This window comes from Equus quagga, chromosome 1 (assembly GCF_021613505.1).
Source record: "Equus quagga isolate Etosha38 chromosome 1, UCLA_HA_Equagga_1.0, whole genome shotgun sequence".
In the NCBI taxonomy this organism is placed as follows: Eukaryota; Metazoa; Chordata; class Mammalia; order Perissodactyla; family Equidae; genus Equus; species Equus quagga.
In genome coordinates this window covers 181,709,251-181,718,940 of record NC_060267.1, presented here as the reverse complement: position 1 = coordinate 181,718,940, position 9,690 = coordinate 181,709,251, and positions in this window count along the sequence as shown.

Genomic DNA, 9,690 nt, shown 5'->3' with positions numbered 1-9,690 from the left:
CCTCATGTGAACTGGATGAAAGTGTAGTCTAAGGTTACAGATTTCAACAGCTGTTAAAATTACACAGCCATTGTCCATTCACACTGTGTAGAGTTACACCGTGGTGAATTTGCTGCTAGTGCACAAGGAAGGAATCCGGCATTGAGGCATCGATGAGTACACGTTAAATCAGACACACACACACATGCACGCACACAATGCTCCGACTGACCCTTCCGTTTTTTGCCTATCCTCCAATGCTTTATGAAATACACAGCCAAGGCTTCCTGGGAAAGTTTCTGAGTCTCCACGTCCTCATGAACATGCTCATGAGTATAAAGCAGATGAATGGCCAGAATACCCTGCTGGACCCCAGCAGTCAGCACTTACTCCAGACACCCCAGGCCAGAGGGCAGCCACGGAGGGCCTGTATTGGAATTACAGTTCCTGGAGATTCTAGATGGCCTTTATTTATCATTTATCATCTGAGATATCTTTGAGAGTGAAAGGCGGCACAATTAACAGTTTTGCTGGGACTATCGCTGTAAACATATCCTAGATGAATTGGGATGTGTGATCACTGTACCTAACAGGATTGGATCAGTGGGAACCTACTGGTAATGGTTCCTGGGGCACTTGGAAGGCCTTTGAATCAAAATATTTCTGAACTGACCCTTCCTCATTGATGACTTAAATTTCACCAATACTGATTCATTCCTTTGGAGTAGAGGTTCTCAATCAGGGGTGATTCCCCACCCCACCCCAGGGACATTTGCCGATGTCGGATGATGTTTTTTATTGTCACAAGTAGGAGGGGTGCTGCTAATGGCAACTAATGTGTTGAGCTCAGCTTGCTGCTAAACATTCTACAAGACACAGGACAGGTTCCCACAAAAAAGAATCTTCCAGCCCAAAATGTCAATAGTCCTGAGGTTGAGAAATCCTGCTTTGGATCCAGCACCGTCTGTCCTCTGGCTCTCATTGGAACATGGATGAGAGTCAAGAGAATGAGAAGACAAGCCACAGGCGGTGAGAAAATATTTGCAAAAGACATATCTGAGAAAGGACTGTTCAAAAACATACCAAAAAACCCTCTTAAAACTCAACAAAACAAACAACCTGATTAAAAAATGGGCAAAAGACCTGACCAAACATCTCATCAAAGAAGATCTACAGACAGCAAATATGCATATGAGAAGATGCTCCACATCCTATGTCATCGGGGGACTGCAAATTAAAACAACAATGAGACACCACTACATACCCATTAGAATTGTGAAAATCCAAGACACTGACAACACAAAACGCTGGTGAGGATGTGGAGCAACAGGAAGGCTCGTTCACTGCTGGTGGAAATGCAAAATGGTAGAGTCCCACTGGAAGACAGGTTCTTACAAACTAAACATACTCTTACTCTAGGATCCAGCAATCACACTCCTCGGGACTTACCCAAATGAGACGAAAACTTATGTCCACACAAAAACTTGCACATAGGTGTCTATAGAAGCTTTATTCCCAATCGCCCAAACTTAGAAGCAACCAAGATATCTTTCAACAGGTGAATGGATAAATAAACTGGTACATCTATAAAATAGAATATTTTTTTTATTAAGGTTATGAAAGTTAACATCCTTGTGAAATTACAGTTGTACATCATTATTAGTCTTGTTGTAGGTACACCACTTCACCCCTAGTGCCCTCCCCCCACCGCCCTTTCCCCTGGCAACCACCGATCAGTTCTCTTTGTCCCTATGTTAACTACCACTTATGAGTGGAGTCATACAGAGTTCGTCTTTGTCTGGCTTATTTCACTCAACATAATACCCTCAAGCTCTATCCATGTTGTTGTGAATGGGAAGACTTTGTCCTTTTTTATGGCTGAGTAGCATTCCCTTGTATACCACATCTTCTTTATCCAATCATCAGTTGCTGGGCACTTAGGTTGGTTCCATGACTTGGCTATTGTGAATAATGCTGTGATGAACATAGGGGTGCATGGAACTTTTGGAATTGCTGATTTCAGGTTCTTAGGATAGATACCCAGTAGTGGGATGGCTGGGTCATAAGGTATTTCTATTCTTAACTTTTTGAGGAATCTCCATAGTGGCTGCACGAGTTTGCATTCCCACCAACAGTGTATGAAGGTTCCCTTTTCTCCACAGCTTCTCCAACATTTGTCACTCTTGGTTTTGGATATTTTTGCCATTCTAACAGGTGTGAGGTGATATCTTAGTGTAGTTTTGATTTGCATTTCCCTGATGATTAGTGATGATGAGCATCTTTTCATGTGTCTATTGGCCATCCGTATATCTTCTTTGGAAATGTCTGTTCATGTCCCCTGCCCATTTTGTAATTGGGTTGTTTGATTTTTTATTGTTGAGTTGTGTGAGTTCTTTGTATATCATGGAGATTAATCCTTTGTCGGATAAATAACTTGTGAATATTTTTTCCCAATTAGTGGGCTGTTTTTTTGTTTCAATCCTGTTTTCCCTTGCCTTGAAGAAGCTCTTTAATCTGATGAAGTCCCATTTGTTTATTCTTTCTATTGTTTCCCTCATGTGAGGGGTTATGGTGTCCAAAAAGATTCTTTTGAAGCTGATGCCAAAGAGTGTACTGCCGATATTCTCTTCTAGAAGACTTATTGTTTCAGGCTTAATCTTTAGGTCTTTGATCCATTTTGAGTTTATTTTAGTAAATGGTAAAAAACAATGGTTGATTTTCATTCTTTTGCATGTGGCTGTCCAGTTTTCCCAGCACCATTTGTTGAAGAGACTTTCTTTCCTCCATTGTAGGCCCTCAGCTCCTTGGTCAAAGATTAGCTGTCCACAGATGTGTGGTTTTATCTCTGGGCTTTCAATTCTGTTCCATTGATCTGTGCACCTGTTTTTGTACCAGTACAATGCTGTTTTGATTACTGTAGCTTTGTAGTATGTTTTGAAGTCAGGGATTGTGATGCCTCCAGCTTGTTCTTCTTTCTCAGGAGTGCTTTAGCAATTCGGGGTCTTTTGTTGTCCCATATGAATTTTAGGATTCTTTGTTCAATTTCTGTAAAGAATGACATTGGAATTCTGATTGGGATAGCGTTGAATCTGTAGATTGCTTTAGGTAGTATGGACATTTTAACTATGTTTATTCTTCCAATCCATGTGCATGGAATGTCTTTCCATCTCTTTATGTCGTCGTCAATTTCTTTCAAGAAGGTCTTGTAGTTTTCATTGTATAGATCTTTCACTTCCTTGGTTAAATTTATCCCAAGGTATTTTATTCTTTTTGTTGCGATCGTGAATGGGATTGAGTTCTTGAGATCTTTTTTGTTAGTTCATTGTTAGCATATAGAAATGCTACTGATTTATGTATGTTGATTTTAAACCCTGCAACTTTGCTGTAGTTGTTGATTGTTTCTAATAGTTTTTCTATGGATTCTTTGGGGTTTTCTATATATAAGATCATGTCGTCTGCAAACAGCGAGAGTTTTACTTCTTCATTGCCTATTTGGATTCCTTTTATAAAATAGAATATTTTTCAGCACTAAAAAGAAATGAGTTATCAAGCCATCGAGAGACATGGAGGAACTTTAAATGCACATTACTAAGTGAAAGAAGTCAATATGAAAAGTCTATGTGTTGTATGATTCCAGCTACATGACATTCTGGGAAAGGGAAAATTTTGGAGACAGTAAATTCCGGCTGCCCGGGATTAGGGCGGAGAGACAGACAAACAAGCAGAGCACAGAGGATCTGCAGGGCAGTGAAACTACTCCATACGACGCTACAATGGTGGACGCCGATACATGTTATTACATATTTGTCAAAACCTACAGAACGTACAAGAGTGAACCCTAATGTAAGCCGTGGCCTTCAGGGGATAATGATGTGTCAGGTGTGTTCATCATTTGTAACAAAGGTACTGCTCAGGTGGGGGATGTTGACAGTAGGGGAGGCTGTGCGTATGTGGGGGCAGGGGGTATATGGAACCCTCTGCACCTTCTGCTGAATATTGCTGTGAACCCAAAACTTCTCTAAAAAGTGAAGTCTATAAAAAAAGACACGTGAAGGGAAACACATAAGTCCCACATACTTCACACTGAACGATTTTATCAAATTGTAAGAGAAAGTGACAGACAGAGGAGGTGCCAACATCGGAGTACTATCTGCTTTAGAATTTTGGCTGCGCTGATTCCATTACAGTGCTGGGAGGTGGTCAGGAGACCAGCAAGGAGACTGCAACTCATGCTTTGAGAGAAGATAGAAAAATCACTCATTCATTTTACAATCTGCCATGATGTTCCATGTGGTCTAATCCAATTAAGAGTATAGAGAAAAACAAAAACAAAAACATGGTAAGAACAACTGGGTAGCACCATCGGCCCAGTATTTGGGTTTGTCAGAGGACTTGATCTCCCCTTTTGCTGTGGGGTCAGGGGCCGGCTTCCAGAACGCGTCCTCCTGGATGTCCTCTGCAAGCGTACTTCTCCCCGCCTTGACGACATGTGCGTTGGAGGCGTATCTGGAACAGACCTTTAGTAGCCTCTAATGATGTCTGAAGGAAATTCGACAGGGTGGCCCAAAGCATCAGAGAACTGACATCGCAGCAGACTGAGCAGGAGGGTGAGAATTTCAGAGACAGAGGGTGACAGGACTGAGAAACAGGAGAGCTGAAATATCCTGCTGGTTGCAGAAGCCTAAGTCCAGGCGGAAGACACAGGGGCTGTGCCTGCGAGTTCCTGGCAGCTGGGTTAACTCCCTGCTGGCATCGCTTTGATGAACGGCTTGCTGTAGAGAAGCCCCATGGCACTGTCCACAGGGGTCAAAGTTCCTCTGAAAACACCTGGCCCCAGGTGCCCAGACACCTAGTGTCCTAACGAAGAACAGCAGGTGCTTTAATTTGTGCAGAGGGGTTAACAATGCACATTTTCTGTGTGGTACCCTGCAGGAATACCTTTTTTTTTTTTTTTTTTTTTAATCTTGTGGCAGTTAAACAGTTTCAAATATTTCTTGAAACAAGCAGGCCACTGACTTGGGATAGAAGTGCTCCTTTCCGCATTACGTATTTGGAAGGGAATTTGCCTGTACTAACTAGATTGCAAACTGGCATGGAATATAAATTCATCGAGGGTTAGAGGTGTGTCTTTGACAACATTGTACCCCCGCAGAAGCCAGTGCAGGGCTCTGTGCATTGTCAGCACTTAACAAATATTTGTTGAATCAACACACAAAGGAGTGAACGACAAACTCCAGTGAAGCTGGAAGGGACCCTGACGATCAGGTGCTTCCCCATCCGGGATGAGGTCAATGGACACGTGCACACGGAGCGTCTTTTCCTCCTGGATTTGCTTTTATTGTAGGAAGAGCAGGGCCGGCCCCTTGTTCTTGAGGATCTGTGGGGAACTGGCTCTCACAAGCTCCCAGTTGACAGAGCGCTCCCAAACAGTCTGACATGGACAAACTCTGTGAGGACAAAGAGGATCACTCATCAGGGGCCTTCAGCAATGAAGCCCGGCATCCAGGATGTAACTATACGGGGGAGGCAGCGTTAGGAGATTCCATAGGCTTCACTTTGCACCCTATTTACCATTCTGAATCAGTTTCCTTGTTATTGTCTCTCTTCCCATGCCGTTGCAACTACAATGATCACTATCAACATTTCATATTTGCCTAGCACTTCATCTGTGTAAATCAATATCAAATACGAAGAGATCAAAATCATGCTTTCTGAGAACTTATATTCCCAAATTGACGTACAGATCTGATTAGACCCAAGGCGGTTCCTTTTCCCCTAAATTCAGGGAATATAAGGCTATGCCAAAAGACCTTCTCATTCTGTTGGGTGGACAAAGGGGGCGTTTCTGAAAGGTGCGGGTGACAACCCAACGCGTAGGTGTCGTGAGAAAATTCACAGTGTGAACCAGCAGTGTGTTTTTCCTTTCGATTTGGATAGCCTGTGACTGATGACTGGCCAGTGACTAAGCAGGCACAGAACGAGTGTAAGGAAGTGAGGACGATTTCTTATCAACAGCGATAATCCTATCAGTTCAATAATAATTAAATGTGTCATGTACCGGCACAACTCTAAATGAAAGTAGTATTTCTACAGTAAGGACTCTGGGATTGCTTGTAGCACATTCACTACCTGTGAGCAAGACTTTGGCCCTCTTCCTCACACAAATATTGCTGGGCAATACCATGCACCGTGCGCTAGGTACTGGAGATAAATCCAGAAAGGAGAACTGCCTCGGAGAAGAGGAACGTTGCCATGTCAACACAACCTAAGGGAAGCTGAGAAATTCAGTGCTATAATGGCTTTATTTCCCCCAAAGTATAACTAATTATGTTTTAAAATAACTGTTTTCTACCTTAGGAGTAACACATATAGCAGAAAACTTGGAAAACAAAGAAAAACTCAAAGGAAGCAGGTATATAAGTCACCTTAAATCCTACCACATACGGACAGCCACTGTTATGGTTGGTAGCCTTATGGTGTTTTTCTCCTGTGAATTTATCACGTGTTGCTTGACAAAAATTGCATACATTATACTTATAGCCTTGCACTAGTTTTTCTCACTTAACAATATATTTGGGTTATTTTCTTACATCAACAAACAATCTGTTTAATGGCTGAGTAGCATCAAAGTGTGTAATTCTTAAACTGCTGCCTGCTGCCTTGCCATGGTTCAGGAAATACAGCTCCTCAAGCCAGGGCTTTATCCAGGCCCAGAAGCCATTCTTTGCATTCTCGGTAGAGAGTTCTCCCCTTTGGAATGTGGAGCTGATGATGCCAAGTGTGTCCTTGACCTTCTGGGCAGGATGGAGAGCTCTTCTGTTTTCTCAGGCTCCTGCCTGGTAAGGGTGATCAAACAGCAGGACTCAAGATTTATTACTCGGGAATCTAGTTTATTCACAGTTGCTTAGAGCTCTCATTTGTGTCCTGATCCTTTATCCAGTTGCCGCCTTATTTTAGAAACTCCTCGACTGAAAACAGTACAGTCAACCAAACCCCAAAGGCTTCCGTTTGCAGCCTAGTTACCATTCTGAATCAGTTTCCTTTTTATTGTCTTCTTCCCATGCCATTGCAATTATAGTGATCAATATCAATATTTCATATTTGCCTAGCACTTCATTTCTGTAAAATGCATCTAAAACATGTTCATTAGCTGTTAAAAAAAGTGTAATGCAAACGGAAAGTTTATCTCAAAATCATGTACACAATGTGTACGTGAATGGAAAATTTATCTCAAAATATGATTACAATGTGTATGTGTATCTATCATATTTTATACATGTAATTTTTAATAATGCAAACCCATTTTTAAACATTTTCTCTCAAACATATCAGTTAATAATCTGTGAGGTTATCGGATCCTGAGGTTATCAGTGAGGGGATTTGGCACCTTGCTGCATTTTAGAGTTCAGGTTTTCAAAGTCCTAGAAAAGCCTAGATAACTGAAAACAATAAATTATTTCCAAACTATGACCAAAAATAGTGATAATAATAAAATAATAATAATAATAACAAGTTGTTGCATTTATACCAGGCCTGTTCTCCCTAAGTACTTTTCATATTTTATTTCATTAACTTGTCAAAACCTCTCTGAAATACAGGTAGTATTATAAGCCCCATTACTGTAGATGAGGAAAACACAAGTGAGAATTTCTTATAAGCCTAACTTTTGACAATTTTCACTAGCTTTCTCCTCTAAGAAACTTGGTACGAATCTCAATGCTAACTGCTCCCCTGTCAAAGTCAACAATGATGCTATTAATAGTAATAGAGTCATCACTCACTGAGTGCACACCATGAGGAAGGCACTCTGTGAACATTATTCCTGATCCTCCTGCGGTGGATTGTATTTGTAGCCACGGTCACCTCCCTTCCTTCCACATGCTCCTCCACATTGTGACCTTGCCAGTCTCTTGATGGGATCAAGAGAAGTCAGTTTCTCCACCCCCTTCAATCTCAGTGGACATTGTGACTGCTTTGACCAAGAGAAGACGGCAGCAGTGACACTGTGGCAGCAGGACTTAAGAGCCAGCTGCTTCCATTTCCTGTCTCTGAGTAGTTGGAAGCCAGCCACTGTGTAAGAAGTGTGACCCCCCTGGGACCATCATGCTATGAGAAGCCCAAGCTATACGTAAAGGCCCCAGGGTGTGGGTCAGCAAACTATAGTCCACTGGGCAAACCTAGCCAGTCTTGGTGGGTTGTACTGCCTTTGAGCTACTGACAGTTTTTACGTTTTTTAAAGATTGGGGAAAAATCAAAAGAAAAAGAATATTTTGCGATATGTGAAAAGTGTGTGAAGTTCAAATTTCAACAACATAGACTTCTATTGAAACATGGCTACACTCATTTGTTTATATTATTGTCCATGGCTCCTTTCATGCTACAATGGCAGAGCTGAATAGTTGTGACAGAGATCGTATGACCCTCAAAGCCCAAAATGCTCCCTCTCTGGCCCTTTACAGGCAAAGTTTGCCAACCCCTCACCCTAGGCGATGAGAGGGACGGCCAGGGGCATAAGACACCAACATGTATGAGCGCACACCTATGCTGTGCATCTCAGACCGCCAGCCCCGGGCTCTTCAGGATGCCACGTGGAGCAGAGACAACTTGCCCAACGGAGATCTCCCCAAATTCCTGACCTACAATATCCAAAGCAAAATAGATGTCTGTTTTAAGGCACTAAATTCTGGGTAGTTTGTTACATAGCGATAGATAACTGAAACACTTCACAGTCTTAGCTGACAAGAAAAGATATTATCCAAATATTTCCATGAGGAAACAGAAGCTCAGAAGGATGAAGGAGCTTCAAGGTCACACAGCGGTACATAGGGAACTGGGATTTCACCCCAGGGCCTTGCGTTTCCTAAGCTTTGTTTGTGACACAACTAACCCCTTAACAGTCAACCTTTTCTCTCCTGCTGCACGTGTGATGTATGCCCCACGTCCGTCTTCACTCACTCAACCGATGTTTATGCGAATCGTCTACCACGCCTAAGCACTACAGTAAGCTTTGTGGGGAAACGAGATGAATTCAGATAGAATCTGAGATTCTCACTTAGCTAAGAAGACCAAGAGTTATAATAATAGGATGACATATGAAACACTTCAAATTCAAATTCAGGACAGATGACTTGAAAGCTCAATCCACTTACCCACAAAGTTAGTTCCATGTTAGGTTTTTCTTTTTAATTTCAGATTAACTGTCGTCTTCCATGTTCAAAGCGTATGTAACTGCACCTGAGTGGAAGTTACACAGCTGGAACCGTTAGGATTGAAGAGCAATGAAGAACAGGAAGGAGAAGCCTAGGGAAAGTGATTTTGAGGGACCAGGGAAAAGAATGTGAAGAGAAGTCCTGAAGGATGTTCCGACTTGTTTGCCAGTCTTTGTCTGAGGTCATTAGTCGACCCGGGTCACTCAGTGAAATGAAGACCGCCAGCTAGGGACACAGCTGAACGAAATACACTCAGGAGAAGACTGAGGCAGCCATGGGTTTAAACGCCATGTCCTTGCTTATCAAGGGTCCCTTTGCCATCCTACTTGAGTGTCGGCATCCTGAGGGCAGAAATATGACACACAGTCGGTGGGATGCTGGAACTGGCTCAGATCAGCTCGCAAGAGCTGGTGTTAAATTTTCAAAAATTTTTCTGAGCCAACTGTTAAATCTTCCGTGGCTGGAAATCAGTTAGAGGAGGAGTATTTACACCATGGGAACT